Genomic DNA, 20,185 nt, shown 5'->3' on the forward strand with positions numbered 1-20,185 from the left:
TTAACATTTTATAATATAGTGTATTTTAAAATCTCAGAATCTAAGTAAGGTTTAAACAGTGCACATTGGTTTGTCTTTTAAATCTTTTAGGTCTCTCCTTCACATCCTTTTTATTTTATTTTTATTTTTTATTTTTTGGTATTTTCAGAACCATGCAAATATCACCATAGTTAATTTCACAACATTTTAATTACCTCAGAAAGAAACTTTGTACCCACTAGCAGTCATTCATCTTTCCCCCTCCCCTCAGCCCCTGGGAACTACTCATCTGCTTTCTGTCTCTGGATGTGCCTGTTGTGGATATTTCATATAAATGAAATCATACAATATGTGGCCTCTCGTATCTGGCTTTTTTCACTCGGTATAATTTTCCTGAGGTTAAACCATGTTATAGCATATATCTGTACTTCATTCCTTTTTGTGGCCAAATTATATTCCTTTATGTGGATATCATACATTTTGTTTATTCATGCATCAAAAATGGGCATTTGAGTTGTTTCTACTTTTTAGCTGTTTTGAATAATGCTGCTATGAATATTCACACACAAGTTTTTGTGGGGGCAAGTCTCTTCATTTCTCTTGGGCATGTATGTAAGAGTGGAATTGCAGGGTCATATAGTAACTGTGTTTAACCATTTGAAGAACTGTGTCAGACTGGTTTTCAAAGTGGCTGCACCATTTTAAATTCTCACCCACAACATATGAGGATTCTGTTTCTCCACACCTTCCCCAATAGTCTTTTTAATAATAGATATTCTAGTGGGTGTGAAGTCGTATTTCTTTGTAGTTTTGATTTGCATTTCCTTAGTGACTAGTGATGTTGAGCATCTTATCTTGTGCTTATTGACCAATTGTGTATTCTCCTTGGGGAAATGTCTATTCAGATCCTTTGGCCATTGTAACATTAGGCTGTCTTTTTATTGCTGATCTGTAAGAATCCTCTAATTTCTTTCTTTTTTTTTTTTTTTGAGACGGAGTCTCGCTCTGTCGCCCAGGCTGGAGTGCAGTGGTGCGATCTTGGCTCACTGCAAGCTCCGCCTCTCGGGTTCACGCCATTCTCCTGCCTCAGCCTTCTGAGCAGCTGGGACTACAGGCACCCGCCACCGTGCCCGGCTAATTTTTGTATTTTTAGTAGAGACGGGGTTTCACCATGGTCTTGATCTCCTGACCTCGTGATCCACCCGCCTCGGCCTCCCAAAGTGCTGGGATTACAGGTGTGAGCCACCGAGAATCCTCTAATTTCTAGATACAAGTCCCGTATCAGGTTTATTGTTTACAAAATTTTTCTCCCCCTCCATGGTTTGTCTTTTCATTTTCTTTTTATTTTCTTTTTTTTTTTGATTTGGAGTCTTGCTTTATCACCCCGGCTGGAGTACTGGAGTGCAGTGAGCAATCTTGGCTCACTGCAACCTCTGCCTCCCGGGCTGAAGTGATTCTCCTGCCTCAGCCTCTGGAGTAGCTGGGACTGCAGGTGCACTGCCCCACACACAGCTAATTTTTTTGTAGTTTTAGTAGACATGGGGTTTCACCATGTTGACCAGGCTGGTCTCGAACTCCTGGCCTCAAGTGATCCTCCTACCTTTGCCTCCCAAAGTGCTGGGATTACAGGCATGAGCCACCGTGCCTGGCCAATTTTTGTATTATTAGTATTGATAGGCTTTTACCATGTTGGCTAGCTGGTCTTGAGCTCCTGACCTCAAGTGATCTGCCCACCTCAGCCTCCCAAAGTGCTGGGATTACAAGCCTGAGTCACTGTGCCTGGGCTCTTTTCACTTTCTTGATGGTGTTTTTTGAAGCAGAGAGTCATTTCTAAACTACAGGCTGCCCTTTAATCTCTCTCCTTTTCCCCCTTGCAGTTGTTGAAGGAAACACAGTTATTTATCCCAAGGATCCTTTGCAGGTCTCTGCTGATTGCATCCTTTTGGTGTGGCATAAAGTGTTTTTCAGTCTCTTGTATGTGCTATAAATTGGTAATTAGAGTCTGCTGTATTTTTGAGTTGAAAATGTTTGAGTAGAGTCAGAGGCTAGATGGGTGCAAAGCTGAATACATTAAATACAAATAACGAGGAAGTGGAATGCCCCTAGGTAATATATACGCAAGATAAATGGGTATCATGAGGCCAGAAACAACTAAGATGACCATTAATTGGGGAGTAGGTAAACCTAGTGTGCTGTGGTCACCTGATGGAAAGCCTCAGAAATGTTAAAAGGAACGATACAGATTCATACACATGACTGTGGCAGTATCTCAATGTTAATGTTCTGTAAGAAAAGCAGGGTGGGTCTGGCGTGATTGCTCATACCTGTAATCTCAGCACTTTGGGAGGCCCAGGTGGCAGGATTGCTTGAGTCCAGAAGTTAGAGACCAGTCAGGGTAACATAGCGAGATCTCATCTCAATTGAAAAAAAAAAAGCAGAATGTAGAATTATACCTAAAATATATACCTTGATCCAAATTAAAACATACGCAAAACAATGTTTATGGATTCTTATATGTATGTAGAACTAAAAAAATTATCAGGGAGAAAGATGCCTGCAGATATGTATGGGTGGTTACTGTAGGATGGTGGCCACAGTTTGTTTCTTTTTCTTTAGGGAAGCCAGTAGATAGGAATACTTCCATCCTGGCTAACACGGTGAAACCCCGTCTCTACTAAAAATACAAAAAAACTAGCCAGGCGAGCTGGCGGGCGCCTGTAGTCCCAGCTACTCGGGAGGCTGAGGCAGGAGAATGGCGGGAACCCGGGAGGCGGAGCTTGCAGTGAGCTGAGACCTGGCCACTGCACTCCAGCCTGGGGGACAGAGCGAGACTCCGTCTTAACATAAAAAAAAAAAAAAAAAAAAGGAATACTTGATTGCCCACCTCTTCAGACTATGTAAGGAATGCTGATTTTCAGATACGTGTTTGCTGTTACTGGGAAAGTAGAACTTGTAGAGCCTGAAAGTCATTATTATACTCAAGTTTTGTCTTTTGTAAGTCTTTATTCTTAAGTTCCCGGATGCTCCTTAACATCAGTGTTTTTTTAAGGAGACACTGAGATTTCCGTTTCAAGGGTGAGGAAAGCCAGGCCCACAGTGATCAAATAATTTGTGTAACAGATGAGCTCGAAGATTCGTCATATATCAGAGTTTTGGGCTTAATGGGTAATTTACTGCTGTTTCTTGCCTGATGTTGATGTATATTTTGGCACCTTTGTATTAAAAAAAATTTTTTTTAATTAACAAATACTTTTTTGAGACAGATTCTCACTGTGTTGTCCAGGCTGCAGTGCAGTGCCGTGATGTTGGCTCACTGCAACCTCTGCCTCCTGGGCTCCAGTGATTCTTGTGCCTCAGCCTTCTGAGCAGCAGCTGGGATTACGGGTGTGCACCACCATGCCTGGCTAATTTTTTATATTTTTAGTAGAGATGGATTTTGCCATGTTGCCCACGTTGGTCTCAAAATTCTGAGCTCAGGTTATCCACCTGCCTTGGCCTCCCAAAGTGCTAGGATTACAGACGTGAGCCATGGTACCTGGTCTACTTTTTTTTTTTTTTTGGTAAAGATGGGTCTTACCGCTTTGCCCAGGTTCCTCTGGTACTCCTGGCCTTAAGCCACCGTGTCTCAACCTTCCGAAGTGCTGAGATTATAGTTGTAAGCCACTGTGCCCGGCTGCTCTTTCTTAGTTTTCTGGAATGTTGAAGGTCACAGTTTTCTCCATGGCAGTGACTGGGCCCTCTCCGGCAGTGGCTTGTACTTAGAATAAGGAATCAGCTGAAATGAATGAATGAATGAATGAATGAAAAAAGAATCTTTGTGGTTTTCATTCAAAGTAGAAAAGTGATGCTGTCAACATTTTCCCCCCTACATGAAGGCACTGGATTGATCTATGATGGTGGAATGCAAGAAGTACATGTTCCACCATCAGCAAACAATTGAGCCCCACCTGCGATGGACTAGGTCCTACTGATGTTGGTTCTCCTGCTTCCTGGTTGCTTGACTCCAGGTAAATGATAGGAACTCAAATGCTTAGAGCTCTTAAAATATGGAACTAAAATCCAAGATTGTATAGATTTCTCTAAATTGTGGCAATGTGAGCCTAGTTCCAGATAAAGCACCTTCCATCTGCCACTTTCTTGTCTATACATAGGCCATATATTTGCAGTGGGGGTGATATCACCCCCAAGGGGTTGAACACTGGTTCTCAGGAGAGAAAAAAATACTTACTTGGATGTAGAAAGCACAGATAGTCATATAGTACATATGTACATTGTATCTGTGGTATGACTTTTTCATGGAGAGGATGGTTAGCAAAAAAGTGTCTACAAAGTATCCTTGAGGGCAAGAATGAAACAGATTGAGCAGGACACAGTGGCTTACACCTGTAATTCCAGCACTTTGGGAGGCTAAGCTGGGAGGATCACTTGAGCCCAGGGGTTTGAGACCAGCCTGGGCAACATAGCGGGACCGCGTCTGTATACACACACACACACACACACACACACACACACACAGTAGCTGGGTGTAGTGGTGCATACCCATGGTCCTAGCCACTCAGGAAGCTGAGGTGGGAGGATCACTTGAGCCTGGGAGGTTGAGGCTATAGTGAGCCACGAAAGTACCATTGCACTCCAGCCTGGGTGACAGAGCCAGACCCTCAGCCCCTGTCTCAAAAAAAAAAAAAAAAAAAAAAAGAAATACTGATACAGGCTGCAGTAATTTTATTATTATCATACAACTTTGCATCTTGCTTTCTTGCTTTTCACCATTAACATTTCAGGACAAAACTTTACCACATTGCTCCATGGGTTCCCTCTTGATCACTTTTATGGCCTGTACAGTCCATCATTCATCCACCATTTTGCATGTAGTACAACTTTTAACTATTGATTTTAGTTGTAGAAACGTAGCCTCTCCTCCCTCTCTCCCTCTCTCTTTCCCTTCCTCCCTTTCTTCTTCTCTTTCCTCCCTTTCTTTTTCTTTTGAGACAGGATGTTGCTCTGTTGCCCAGCCTGGAGTGCAGTGGTGGTACAATTATAGCTCACAGCAGCCTTGACCTCCTGGGCTCAAGTAATCCTCCCACCTCAGCCTCCTGAGTAGCTAGGACTAAAGGTACAACACCACACCCGTCCAACTTTTTAATTTGGTGTAGAGACAGGGTCTCACTATATTGCCCAGGCTGATCTTGAACTCCGGACCTCAAGTGATATTCCTGCTTCAGCCTCCCAAAGTGCCAGGATTACAGGTGTGATCCACTACACCTGGCTTTCCTTCTTTCTTTTTGTTTCAAAGTAATGATGCAATGAACATTTTTTTTTCTTTCTTTTTTTTTTGAGACGGAGTCTCGCTCTGTCGCCCAGGCTGGAGTGCAGTGGCCGGATCTCAGCTCACTGCAAGCTCTGCCTCCTGGGTTTATGCCATTCTCCTGCCTCAGCCTCCCGAGTAGCTGGGACTACAGGCGCCCGCCACCTCGCCCAGCTAGTTTTTTGTATTTTTTAGTAGAGACGGGGTTTCACCGTGTTAGCCGGGATGGTCTTGATCTCCTGACTTCGTGATCCGCCCGTCTCAGCCTCCGAAAGTGCTGGGATTACAGGCTTGAGCCACCGCGCCCGGCCAACATTTTTTTTTTCAAGGTAGTTTTCCATCCTTTAGATTACGTCTTTAGGGTGATTTTCCAAAAGTAGCATTGACATCGAAGAGTTTGTCACTTTTGATGCCTTTTTTTTTTTGGCACATAATTAAACTCAGTTGAATTGATTTTTCCAAAGCGGTTACAGTAGTTTCAAATGCTGCCAGTAAGCATGAGGGCTCTGATGGAAGCAGAGGTTGGCCAGAAATTCGGGGTTCAACATTCAGCAAACACTGGATGATAATTTGGTGTATCCTCTATCACTTATCAAAATGTTGTTACCATTGGGGTCTGTTGAAGCAAAAGGAATGAACATAGCAGATTTTGTTGGGATCGTGCTGAGTGTGTTAGCCAGGACTCTTTTCAGTGGAATGTGACAGAAGCTGATCAAACTGATTTCAGCAACATGGGAATGTATGGTGTCTTATAATGGAAAAGTCTAGACATGGGGCTGGCTTTGAGCTTAGCTGGATCCACGTGGTAAAGGACTATCAGGACTATCTTTCTGTCTGGCTGTCAACTCGGCTTTCCTCTCTGTGGGCTTCAGCCACAGGCAGCCGCTCCTCCACGGAGGTGGGAGAGCCACCAGCAGCTCTTGGACCTCATCCTCCAACCCGGCAATACCCAAGCACAGAGCGGGCTTCTTTCCCAAGTGCTCTAGCCAGAGTCCTGGGGCGGACCCACCAGAGTCGGGCTGGCCATGGGGTCATCCTGCGAGCCATCGCTGTGACGTTGGTTAGCCAGGTCTGGACGATAAGTCTACGCTGGGAGTCCATCCGACGAAATTGTCTGGATGGAGGATGAACTTCGGGGAAGGGCTGCTGTAATTTTGGATGGGGTGGTTAGGAATGTGATGTGGCCACAGAGGCTTCATGAGGCAGGTGGCTCCTAGGTTTTCTTCCTGAGCAGCTAAAAGGGGTGGGAATCGCCTTATCTTTTGTTTTTTTTGAGTTAGAGTCTCGCTCTGTAACCCAGGCTGGACTGTAATGGCGTGATCTTTGCCCACTGCAACCTCTGTCTTCCACGTTCAAGTGATTTGCCCGCCTCAAGCGCCACCATGCCTGGCTCATTATTGTATTTTTAGTAGAGATGGGGTTTCACCATGTTGGCCAGGCTGGTCTCGAACTCCTGACCTCAGGTGATTCACCGGCCTCGGGCTCCCAGAGTGCTGGGATGACAGGCGTGAGCCACCTGTCTAATCAGAATTGCCTTTTCCTGAGGTGGGAGAGCCTGTAGGGGAGCAGGTTAGGTGGGGGCTGAGCAGTTTGAAGCCTGCAAGGGGAGTGAGGACTCGCTTCCTTGCCCTGACATTTTGCTCTCTGGGAGCCCTTCAGAGACCTGGCACTAGTGTTTCCTCTGCCCACCCAGGCAGTACCCCGCTTCCTCCGAGGAGGGAATCTTGCCCACTCCATCTCATTTTTCTTTGCTTGCATCTGTGTTTCTTGGAATCGCTCTTTCCTCCTACAACTTAAAAAAAAAAAAAGCAAAAACCCAAAACGACATTAAAGACTATTGTGAAAACAAAATATACCTTTAAGTATACATTCGTGGCACATTTAATATTTAAATTTGTAGGTATTCCACTTCTGCCTCTGTTCAGAGCATACACTATATATGTATTTGCATAATTGCATTGTATCTACGTTTGAATGAGCGTTTCTGCTTAGATGATAGCACTTATCCACGTTCCTTCTCTTCACAATTCTTTGAAAAGGCAGCATAACATTCCACCAAATTGATGTGCCGCAGCTATTTAACCCCTCTCCCATTGCAAAAGACAGTCAGTTCCATTTGTGGTGTTCTCGGTAGGCGTTTCCTGTGAAGGGCCAGATAGTAAATATTTTCTGCTTTGTGGGCCATCTGGTCTCAGCCTCAAGTATTCGTCTCTGCTGTTGTAGTATGAAGGCAGCCACAGACCATGGGTAAATGAAAGGACGTGGCTATGTTCCAATAAAACTTTATTTAGAGAAAGTCAGCGGCTGGATTTGGCTTGGGGGCTATAGTTGACTGACCCTTATACTAGGACACTACAATACAAATCTTCGTGCCCTTTGATGCTCAGGAAGTCATTGTGTTATTGTGGAAAAGCTTTGGATGCAGACAAGTTCTCGATTTAACTCCCTATTGAAGAACTTGGGCAGTTTTTTGTTTTCTGTCTTATTTTTTTGAGACAGGGTCTCACTCTGTCACCCAGGCTGGAGTGCAGTGTTACCATCATAGCTCACTGCAGCCTCAACCTCCTGGGCTCAAGTGATCCTTCCTCCTCAGCTCCCCAAGAGGCTGGGACTACAGGTGTTGCCACCATGCCTGGCTAATTGTTTTTTTTTTTGAATTTTCATAGAGACGAGGCCTCACTTTGTTGCCTAGGCTGGTCTCAAACTCCTGAGCCCAAGCAGCCCTCCCTCCTTGGCGTCCCAAAGTGCTGGAGTTATAAGCGTGAGCCACTGTGCCTGCCCGAGCAGAATTTTGAACTTCTCTGACTCTTACTCTTTTTTTTTTTTTTTTTGAGACAGAGTCTTGCTCTGTCACCCAGGCTGGAGTGCAGCGGCTTGATCACTGCAACCTCTGTCTCCTGGGTTCAAGTAATTCTCCTGCCTTAGCCTCCCCAGTAGCTGGGACTACAGGTGCGTGCTACCATGCCCAGCTAATTTTTGTATTATTAGTAGAGACGGAGTTTCACCATGTTGGCCACGCTGGTCTTGAACTCCTGGCCTTGTGATCCACTTGCCTCAGCCTCCCAAAGTGCTGGGATTACAGGCGTGAGCCACCACACCTGACTCTGACTCTTACTCTTAATTCCCTTATCAGAAAATGGAAATTAAAGCAAGTAATGAATGTATAGTGCCTTTCTCAGGACCTGGAACATAGAGGACCAGGTGAAATTGTTATTTGTATCTTTTCTCATTTCTCCCGTTCCTTTTTAGCTTAATTTCCAAGGCGTCAAAAGGGATTTTGATTTTTTTTATAGCTTTTGATATGCATTGCCACATCACTTTTCAGAACTTACTGCACCCATAAATTGTTACCAGTGGTGTGTACTTGGTTTATCATAGCTTTACTGGCATTGGGGAATTTCACTTTAAATGTTTCTTGGAGGCTGGGTATGGTAGCTCATGCCTGTAATCCCAGCACTTTGGGAGGCCGAGGTGGGTGGATCACCTGAGGTCAGAAGTTTGAGACCAGCCTGAACAACATGGTGAAACGCCATCTCTACTAAAAATACAAAAATTAGGTGGATGTGGTGGTGGGCACCTGTAATCCCAGCTACACGGGAGGCTGAGGCAGGAGAATCACTTGAACCCGGGAGGCAGACGTTGCAATGAGCCAAAATCACGCCACTGCACTCCAGCCTGGGTAAGAGTGAGACTCCATCTAAAAAAAAAAAAAGTTTCTTGGTTAATTTGTAGTTATATAATGGTGCCTTGTGGTAGTTATTAGTAAGCATATAATTTGCATTTCTCCAACAAGGAGGAAAGATATTCTTTCTTTCTTTTTTGAGATAGGATCTTGCTCTGTCGCTCAGGCTGGAGTGCAATGGTGTAATCAGTGCTCACTGCAGCCTTGACCTGTAGGCTCAAGTGATCCTCCAGCCTCAGCCTCCCTCATAGCTTGGACTACAGGTGTGTGCCACCACACACAGCTAATTTTTAGAAAAAACTTTGTTTTTTTTTTTTTGAGACAGAGTGTTGCTCTGTTGCTCAGTGCAGTGGCGCAATCTCAGCTCACTGCAAGCGCCGCCTCCCGGGTTCATGCCATTCTTCTGCCTCAGCCTCTCGAGTAGCTGGGAGTACAGGCACCTGCCACTACGCCCAGCTAATTTTTTTTGTATTTTTAGTAGAGACGGGGTTTCACCGTGTTTGCCAGGATGGTCTCGATCTTCTGACCTTGTGATCCGCCCGCCTTGGCCTCCCAAAGTGCTGGGATTACAGGTGTGAGCCACCACGCCTGGCCAGTTAAAAAAACCTTTTTGTAGGGATGGTGTTTCACTGTGTTATGCAGGCTGGTCTCAAACTCCTAGGCGCAAGCAATTCTCTTACCTCTACCTCCCAAAACGCCAAGATTACAGGTGTGAGCCACCATGCTTGGCCTCTTTTCTCTTTAAAGTTTTTGCACATTGCCATGTTAGTGTTTTTTTTTTTTTTTCTACAGCAAGAACTGGTGAACTGGGTTGGCCTCCTGTTTTGCAAATAAAGTTTTATTGGAACAAAGCCATATCTATTCATTTACTATTGTCTATGGTTTCTTTCAGGCTACAATGGCAGAATTGAGTAACTGTAACAGAGAGTGTATGGCCTGCAGAGCCTAAAATATAAATATTTACTGTTTTGCTCTTTACAGAAAATGTTTGCCAATCCCTGCTCAAGAGTAATTTTTTTTTTTGAGATGTAATCTCACTCTGTCGCCCAGGCTGGAGTGCAGTGGTGCAATCTTGGCTCACTGCAACCTCCACCCTCTTGGGTTCAAGTGATTCTCCTGCCTCAGCCTCCCAGTAGCTGGGATTACAGGTGAGCACCATCATGCCTGGCTAATTTTTGTATTTTCAGTGGAAACGGGGTTTCACCATTTTGGCCAGGCTGGTCTTTAACTCCTGAGCGCCAGTGATCTGCCTGCCTCGGCCTCCCAAAGTGCTGGGATTACAGGCAGGAGCCATCACGCCCGGCCTGCTCTAGAGTAAACTGATGGTCCCCATTCTTTGCTCATTTATTTTGTCATTGATCTTAGACACCATAAGCCCACATGGATGGCCTGAGCCCATCTGTCTGCATGCAGAGCCTGTCTCTTTCCATTGTGTGGTGGCAGATAGTCTGTCCTTTTGTCCTGGGCCAGCTGTACCATTTCACCCTGCAATACTGGGAACCAGCGCCCTGACTTTGGGGAAGAACGATTGTCCATTTCATCTGTGCATGTGCTAAGGCTAGAGCAGATAAAACCACCACCTCGCTCTGCCCATGACAGGAATGAGGCGGCTGCTGTGTCCTGGCCAGTCCTGGTCCTTTTTTGTTTTTTTTTTTTTTTTTTTGAGACGGGGTCTCACTCTGTCGCCCGGACTGGAGTGCAGTGGCCGGATCTCAGCTCACTGCGAGCTCCGCCTCCCGGGTTCACGCCATTCTCCTGCCTCAGCCTCCCGAGTAGCTGGGACTACAGGCACCCGCCACCTCGCGTGGCTAGTTTTTTGTATATTTTTTAGTAGAGACAGGGTTTCACAGTGTTAGCCAGGATGGTCTCGATCTCCTGACCTCGTGATCCGCCCGTCTCGGCCTCCCAAAGTGCTGGGATTATAGGCTTGAGCCACCGCGCCTGGCCAGTCCTGGTCCTTTTTATTTAAAGTAGCCACTTGGGGAGCCACAGAAGTGAACTGCACCAGAATCTAGATTCAACAGCTCTTGAGTTCCTTCTGTGATGGAAGAGTTCATGAGGCTCCCGTCTATCCCGGAGAGCTCACAATGCATAATCCCTTCCACGACAGGGATTACACCAGCACTATGGCAGGACTGCAGGGCCATGGGAGCACTGTGTGGGGAGAGAGCAGTGTGCCTTTTGCGGGACCCTCTGCAGGAAGATTTCTCTGAGAAGGGAACCGTTTGAGTCAGCCGTCGGGAGGTTGTTTTTTCTTTGGTGGCACTTTGATGACGGAGCCCTTTTCTGTGCCAAGATTGAGCCATTCAAGGAGTGAGCCTGGTTTTGTGAAGGTTGGAAGTTACAAGGTTTGGGGTAAAATGTCGGGTCTGTCACCTCCGAGCTGTTCTTTGGGCAAATGATCAATGTCTCCTAGCCTCAGTTCCTTTGTCTGTTTCAGCAGGGTGGCCAGCGCCCACCTTCCAGATAGATGTGAGGGTTAAACGTATGTCTCAGTATGGCGGATTGGCGGCAGACCTGGCCCCAGATGTGTTGTGTTTGGTTCATGCCGAGTTGGCTGGAACATTGTTCTAACAAGAGTATATTTAGGGGCCAACTAACTGACACAAAAAATCTGGATTTTCAGCCTCTCTTGAAAAACCAGGAGACGGGGCAATTACTGGTATTGCTGTGAGGTACTGGCTGCCAGTACTGGGTAGCAGCTGTCATCTCGAGAGGGGCACCTGCTCTGCTGTTGTGATCTGTGCCTTGCCAGCCAACCCCACTCATTTCTATGCCCCACCTGACCCCTTGGGCATTTCAGGGGTCCCTCTTGGTCTTGTATGTGCCTCGGGCATATATTGGGCAGCCCTTTCTGCCCCCCTCCTCCTTTACTTCTGCTTTCTTTCAGTTTATTTGGAATGGTTGTGGATTTTGGGGGGTGGGATGGGAATTAGACAATAGCAACAACATTAAAGTCATCATTGGGCTGGTAGCGCCAGGCATCCCAGATGCCTGTCAGTGTAACTGAGGATGAATTCTGCAGTGACAACAGGTTGATGATGTCCTTGTTCCCTGCAAGACTCTGTATGTGGGGCCTTGGTTAGACGGTGAGGGGAGATGGGAGCATGATTATGATGTGGGCCTGGTCTACAGCCTGCTGAGGAGCTCTCACGTTTAACCATGTAATTGCACGGTGGCTGTAAGGTCTACTAACACAGATACTATTGTTTTGATTTTTAACCTGCCATCCTTCATTATATCTGCCAGGGCAGTGGGCTGTTAAATCCAGCCCAAGACCTGTTCGTTATACATTATCTATGGCTGTTTTTCACCCTGCAGTGGCATAGTTGGGTAGTGACAGCAACCCTTTGGCCCACCAAGCCTGAAATATTGACTGTGGGACCCTTTCCAGAAAAAGCTTGCTGACCCCCATTCTAGGGTATGCTAAAGGTACAGGTTCAGTGAAAATCAGAAACAAATCATGTGAGGCAGCCCACCACAGATGCACACGCAGGGCTTAGAGAAATGCCATGTTCATTGCAGTTTTGCAGGGCACATTGAATGAATCACATAACATCATTGTGTGTATCCTCTAATACTAGTAAGTCATTTATTGTGTATTCATCTGCGCTTCCAGATGCTCTAGCCACTGCATAGAAAATTCAGTGTGGGCTAAAGGAAATGAGAGCAAAAGGGCCAGAGCTAGGAACAGCAACTGAGGCAGGGGTGGCTGTCACACAGGGCCTTTGCTGTGAGACTTGCCATCTCATGAAGGAAGAGCCATGCCAGGTAGGGGGAGATTGGGGTGCAAGAGGGGGCCCCTGGAAGCAAGGCATGGTTTTTATTACATTTATTAATTTTATTTTATAAAAGTATAAATATATGTAAATGTAAATATATGTAAATTAATTTTTTAAAATTTCATTTTATTTTGTTTTGAGATGGAGTCTCACTCTGTTGCAGTGGTGTGATCTCAGCTCACTGCAACATCCACCTCCCAGGTTCAAGTGATTCTCCAGCCTCAGCCTCCTGAGTAGCTGGGCTAACAGGCGCCTGCGACCACGCCTGGGTAATTTTTTGTATTATTATTATTTTTTTTGAGATGGAGTTTTGCTCTTGTTGCCCAGGCTAGAGTGCAATGGCGCAATCTTGGCCCTCTGCAACCTCCGCCTCTTGGATTCAAGTGATTCTCCTGCCTCAGCTTCCCAAGTAGCTGGGATTACAGGTGTCTGTCATCACGCCTGGCTCATTTTTATATTTTTAGTAGAGATGGGCCAACCATGTTGGCCAGGCTGGTCTCGAACTCCTGATCTCAGGTGATCCGCCTGACTAGGCCTCCCAAAATGCTGGGATAACAGGCGTGAGCCACTGCACCTGGCCAATTTTTTTGTATTTTTAGTAAAGACGGGGGTTTCACCATGTTGGCCAGGCTGGTTTCAAACTCTTGGCCCCAAGTCATCCACCTGCCTCTACCTCCCAAAGTGCTGGAATTACAAGCATGAGCCACCTCACCCAGCCGGGAGTAGCTTTTCTACTGTGTGATTCAATATGGGGACTGGGTTCTCCATGCAGTTGCCTAGTCTAGCTCTTGGGAGAATCCTACTGTAGTTGTTTGTTAGAATAGGAACATTTTCTCAGCCAACATCTACCAGTTGCAGTCCTTCTCATAAAAATATTGGGCTAAGAGTGGTGGCTTACACCTGTAATTTCAGCACATTGGGAGACTGAGGCAGGAGGATCGTTTGAGGCCAGGAGTTTGAGACCAGCCTGGGCAACGTAGTGAGACCCTCTCTTTACAAAACATACAAAATTAACCTGGTGTGGTGGTGCATGCCTGTAGTCCCAGCTACTTGGGAGGCTGAGGTGGGAGGACTGCTTGAGCCCAGGAGTTGGAGGCCTCAGTGAGCTATGATCATGCCACTGTACTCCAGCCTGGGTGACAGAACCAGACTCCATTTCTTAAATTTTTTTTTTTTTTAAATTGAGGTGAAATTCACAAAACAAAGAATTAACTGTTGTTCTAAAGCAAGCAGTTCACTGGTATTTAGTACATTTGCATTGTTGTGCAATCAACCTGTCTAGTTTCAAAACATTTTCATCACCCAGATAAAACTCCATATCCATTAAGCAGTAGCTCCCCCCCCCCCACCGCCCCAGCCCCTGGCAACCACCTGTCTGCCTTCTGTCTCTATAGATTTCCTGTTCTGGTCCTTCCCAGTTTTGCAAGTGTGGCTAAGGTTCCCAGTTGTTCAGTGAGTCTGCCCTGGCCCCCACCAGGATGTCAGTGTGGTGTGTGGAAGGAGCACTTGCTTGAGAGTTAGGGAGAGCAGGGCTCAGCCTCCAATGCAGCACCTGCTTGACTGTGTGCCCTTGGGGCAGAATTCCTTGCACACAGTGGGCACTCAGAGAGCATTGCCCTCTTTTTCTTTTCTCGCTTGTACCTGCTTAATGTGTTACAAGGATCTCAGCAGGGAAATGTCTAGCATGACGTTGCCTCCACTGCGCTACAGGGAGAGGCAGCAAAATACCACTATTTAAATATCTGCACGGGCCAGGCATGGTGGCTCACGCCTGTAATCCCAGCACTTTGGAAGGCCCGGGTGGGTGGATCACTTGAGGTCAGGAGTTTGAGACCAGCCTGACCAACATGGCGAAACCCCATCTCTACTAAAAATCCAAAAAAAAAAAAAAAAAAGAGCCAGGCGTGGTGGGGGACACCTGTAATCCCAGCTACTCAGGAGGCTGAGGTAGGAGAATTGCTTGAACCTGGGAGGTGGAGGCCTCAATGAGAAGAGATAGAGTCACTGTACTCCAGCCTGGGCGAAAAAAGCAAGACTCCATCTCATTAAAAAATATATATATATGTGTGTGTGTGTATGTGTGTGTGTATATATATGTGTGTGTGTATATATATGTGTGTGTATATATATGTGTGTGTGTATATATATGTGTGTGTGTGTGTGTGTGTGTGTATATATCTGTGTGGCCTTGATTAAGGGGCTTGACCTCTGTGGAATGGGAACCAGTTTACTTGGAGCTCCAGGGTTGCGAAGGTTAAAGAAGGAATATAGCCGGAATGCCTGGTTGCATCCTGCTTGTTTTCCCCTCTCCACATGCCAGGGGTCCTCTTTCACCCTTCATCTCCCAGGGCAGCAAACACAGAGGCCTGGGTTGAATTGCTTTGCCTGGGCTTTGGAGAGAAGGTAGCTAGTTGAAAGGACTTCTGGGAGCCAGAGGTCTTGATACCTTGGGGTAAGGGTTGCCAACAATGATGATAATGATAGCTAATTTTATTAAATGCTTGGTATATACCAGGCACTATCCTAGGTGCACAATACAATTTCCCTCATTTCATCGTCCGAAGAGGTAGGTTCTCTGGTGAGCCTGAAGCAGGGGGGTTAAGTAATTTGCTCATGATCACATGGCTGGTAGAGTAGGATTCTAACCCGGGCTATCCTGTTCTTAATTTCTGCTCTTTCTCTCCAGGAAGTCACTGTAGCTTGAATGGCGACCCCAGGCAGAAGGCTAGAGGTTTGTGGTAAAAATTAATGTAGGACTCAAAGGACTGTAAACATTAAACATTAGATCCTGAGAGTTCTAAACATTGAAGACAAAGGCCGGGTGTGGTGACTCACGCCTGTAATCCCAGCACTTTGGAAGGTCAAGGCAGTTGGATCACCTGAGGTCAGGCGTTTGAGACCAGCCTGGCCAACATGGTGAAACCCCGTCTCTACTAAAAATACAAAAATTAGCTGGGCGTGGTAGCAGGCGCCTGTAATCCCAGCTACTTGGGAGGCTGAGGCAGGATAATTGCTTGAATCTGGGAGGCGGAGGTTGCAGTGAGCCGAGATTGTGCCATTGCAGTCCAGGTTGGGCGACAGGAGCGAGACTCTACCTACAAACAAACAACAACAACAAGAAAACATTAAACAGAGACCCAAGTAGGTGACTGACTTTCCTATTCACATGAGGTTTCTGAGTAGAGTTAGGGGGTGTCAGCTGACTGCATTTCTCAGACAGGTTTGTGAACCCCTGGAGGTATTCCCTCGGGTGCCTTTCCATTTTCTGTTTTCATTTTGATGATGATCTAAATGAGAAATAAAAAGAAGCTTGTTCTTGTTCACCTGGTTGCTGGCTGGGGGCTGCCCCTGGAGATGAGGAAGCAGGAAGATGGGGTTTGATCGCTCCTATGTGGCGAAGTGTTTGCTGAATTTGGAAGTGTTTGCTGAATTTGGAAGTGTTTGCTGAATTTGCAGTGGGCCACTGCTGCAGGTTGTGAAGGAGGTCGAGGCTGAGCAGGGCTTAGCAGCTGGCAGGTCCAGGATCCCATGGACTTGGAAGTGAATCCCTCCTCGGCCCCTTCCCATGGGTCTAGTCCTGTAAAGGTATTTTCCTCTCTGAGTCGCAGTCCTCTCTACTGAATGGAGCCACTTTTCTTTCTTTGTTAAGGATTTAATAGGTCATTTAATGACTTAGCCTCTGGTTGGGACTCAGTAGGTGGGCACATTCTTCCTGCTTCTCTCTGAGTGGCAGCAACATTTGAAGCTGGCAGATTCTTCTGGGCCCTGGCGGAGGTGCTGTACTCTCCCCTGGATTCAAACGGAGAAGGTAAGAAGGAGACTGGTAGCATCGATTGTTCCGCCTGCCTGTCTCTGCAGAGTCTCCATAGACTGTATAGCTAGGAGGGCATGATCTCATGCAGAAACCAGTGGCCAAACAAGGGAAGTGATTGTCCCTGTCACATGGCTAGCAAGCGGGCCAGGCAGGATGAGAGCTCAGGCCTTGTGACTTCCCACTCAGTGCGCTCTGCTGTTCCTCTCAGTTGATAAGTGGTCCTCAGACCACCTGTGCTCCCTGCAGCCTAGTAAACCCCCTTCTCTCTCTCTCTCTCTCTTTATTTATTTATTTATTTTTGAGACACTCTCATTCTGTTGCCCAGGCTAGAGTGCATTGGCGCAATCTTGGCTCACTGCAACCTCCGTCTCCCAGGTTCAGGCAATTCTCCTGCCTCAGCCTTCTGAGTAGCTGGGACTACAGGCGCTCGCCACCACGCCTGGCTAATTTTTGTATTTTTAGTAGAGATGGCATTATTGCCATGTTCCTGAGGCTGGTCTTGAACTCCTGACCTCATGTGATCCGTCCGTCTTGGCCTCCCAAAGTTGCTGGGATTATAGATTTGAGCCATTGCTCCCGGCCGACCCCTTTCTCTTAAGCTCATTCAGGGCTAAGTTGGCCACAGCTGCCCCTTCTGAGGTCAAGATTATCTCACTTGAGAGCTTCTTGCCTGCAGAGAGATATCACAGCCAGGAAGTGTGAGCCTCTGGGTTGAGACCTGCACAACCTCGGGTAGTTTTTATATAAAGAACAGGTTTTTCTTTTCTTCCCCTCATCCCATCAGGAAAAGAGGCTTTGCAGAGTAAGGCAGAGGAGGCTGCTGACATCTCATCCAGAAAAAGCAGTAGGGCAAAATACTCTATAAAAAAAAAAAAAGACATCGAGGATCATTGTGCATTTCAGGAAGGGTAGGTGCTAAATCTTTGTTATTCAAGTGTGAAGGGAGTCAGCAGTATTAGCTCACCTGGGAGCTTATGAGAAACACAGAGTTGGCCGGGCGCGGTGGCTCATACCTGTCATCCCAGCACTTTGGGGGGCCGAGGTGGGTGGATTACGAGGTCAGGAGTTCAAGACCAGCCTGGCCAACATGGGGAAACCCTGTCTCTACTAAAAATACAAAAATTAGCTTGGCGTGGTGGTGCGTGCCTGTAATCCCAGCTATTCGGGAGGCTGAGGCAGGAGAATTGCTTGAACCTGGGAGGTGGAGGTTGCAGTGAGCCCAGATTGTGCCACTGAACTCTAGCCTGGGCAACGGAGCAAGACTCTGTCTCACACACACAAAAAAAGAGAAACACAGAATTAGGCTCCATTCGCAATCTCCTGAATCAGAATCTGCCTTTTGGGCTGGGTGCGGTGGCTCACGCCTATAATCCCAGCTCTTTGGGAGGCAGGAGGATCGCTTGAGCCCAGGAGTTCAAGAGCAGCTTGGGCAACCTCGTGAGACCCCGTCTCTATAAAAAATAAAAATAAATAAATTATCTGTGAGTGGTGCCTTATGCCTGTAGTCCCAGCTACTCGGAAGGCTGAGGCAGGAAAGTCGATTGAGCCCAGGAGGTTGAGACTGCAGAGAGCTGTGGTTGTGCCACCTACACCAGCCTGGGTGATAAGAGTTCCTGTCTCAGAAAAAACGCCAGCAAACAAATGGCTGCTTTTTAGCAAGATCTCCAGGAGATCTGTGTGGACATCAAAGTTTGAGAAGAACTGCATTACAAAATTATCAGTAGGGAGATGAAAGAGATTTTTGTTTTCTTTGTACATTTTTTCCCGATTTGTTATTATTCTATTTTTTTCCCTACATGAATTGCTTTTATGATGAGAAAAAAATAGCAAAGGCATTTCCAGTGCAGAGAACCCTGTCAAGTTTCCAGTCGGCATTGCTGAAGGGCAGGTAGAGCTGTCGGGTCTCATACTTGGAAAAAGGAAGAAAGCAAGCCTGACTTTTCTATTCTGGTGTTAGGGAGGGAAGACCAGAATCCAAACCCTGGATTCTGAAACAAAGAGCATTTGATTGATAGAGACAGGTGTCAAGAGGTGTCGGAGGACTTTGGCCAGATGGGTCTATAGCCATCCTGAGCAATGCCTTGAGATGCCTCATGGCTGGTGGGAATGGTGTCCAGGCTATTCTTGATCGAAACCTCTTCCAGAAAAAAACACTAATGGTATTTTTTTGAAGAGTCAGTTGTTTTACTGTGTGTCTGCTGACTGGTTTCACCACTAGGCCTGGAGGTAAGGTGGGATCCTTGGTATCGTGGTCCTAACACAGGCTTTAGAGGTCTTGAGTCAGGATTACTGTTCCACCAATTAGTAATAAAATTTCAACAGAGTCTAACCCCATTATCATGGCCCACACGATCCTATGTGACTGGTCTCTGCCTGCCTGTTTGATCTTTCCTTCCGTTTTTTTTTGCTTTTTGCTCAAACCACAGCAAACTTCCTTCTAGTCCTGGAAGACCAGAGCCAAGCTTGTCCTACCTCCGAGCCTCTCCCCTTGCTGCTTGCTCTGTCTGGAACACTGGCCTGCCCTATCTTTCCATAGCTGCTCCTTCTCTTTATAGAGGGCTCAGCTCACATGTCACCTGTGCAGAGAGGCCCTCAGTGGCTGCCTTGGCTAAAGCAGCCTTCTTGCTTCCTCCCTATCCCATCACTGTCTTTGTTTTTTCTTCCTAGTATGACTCTAACACTTTTTCATTCATTAGTTTATTTTTATACTATTTTTTGTTTTTGTTTTTGAGATAGGATCTCACTCCGTCACCCAGGCCACAGTGTAGTGGCACGATCTCAGCTCACTGCAATCTCTGCCTCCCGGGTTCAGGTGATCCTTCCACCTCTGCCTCGTGAACAGCTGGGACCACAGCTTTGTGCCACCATGCCCTGCTAAATTTTTTGTGTTTTTTGGTAGATACAGGGCTTCGTCATGTTGCCCAACCTGGTCTCAAATTCCTGATCTCAAGCAATCTGCCTGCCTCAGCCTCCCAAAGTGTTGGGATTACAGGCATGAGCCACTGTGCCCGGCCTTCTAGTAGGATTTTTAGGTCCATGAGAAGATGGCTCTTTTACACCATTTAACTCCTATGTTCTCAGCTCTTAAAACATTGCCTCACACACACTAGAAGTAAAGTAAATCCTGGGTGGATCAACACACACAGTCAATTGACTTCTCCCAGCTTCAGCTTTCCCATCTGTGTTTGGGATCCTGGCTTGTAGGGTGGATGTGAAGATGAAGGGAGATATTGCATGCATAGTGCTCAACTTGGTTCCTGGCATGTAGGATGCACCCAGCACGTGGTGGTGGTTGTTACCAACCAGCTGGCCCTGGCTTGACCTGGAGGAATCACTGACCATTTCTGAGATAATGGCCTGCTCCTACTTCCCGGTACAGCCCACGTAGAATTGCCCAAGACAGAAGCAGCCTGATGGCAATTCAACGCCTGCAGTGTGCAGCATCTGCCCTTATAACCTGCATTCCAGTATCCTTTGAAGTCAGTGTTCTCTGTGACTGGTACATCGTAGTCCATGGCTTTGTATCTTGCTTGGAGTCACTGGGCCTCTTGTGGAGATCAGGCGTGGCCCTGACAACTGTCCGCCTGGTGTTTTCAAGTGTCCTTTCCCCAGACCTTCTGAAA

At 46.6% G+C, this 20,185-nt stretch overlaps 1 protein-coding gene across 1 annotated transcript in view; it reads left to right on the plus strand.

Annotated features, from left to right (window-relative positions):
• SNX29 (sorting nexin 29) overlaps nucleotides 1-20,185 on the plus strand; it is a 593,032-nt gene that overhangs the window by 3,247 nt on the left and 569,600 nt on the right. The gene's annotated exons all lie outside the window — the stretch shown is intronic.

This window comes from Piliocolobus tephrosceles, chromosome 17, assembly GCF_002776525.5.
Source record: "Piliocolobus tephrosceles isolate RC106 chromosome 17, ASM277652v3, whole genome shotgun sequence".
In the NCBI taxonomy this organism is placed as follows: domain Eukaryota; kingdom Metazoa; phylum Chordata; class Mammalia; order Primates; family Cercopithecidae; genus Piliocolobus; species Piliocolobus tephrosceles.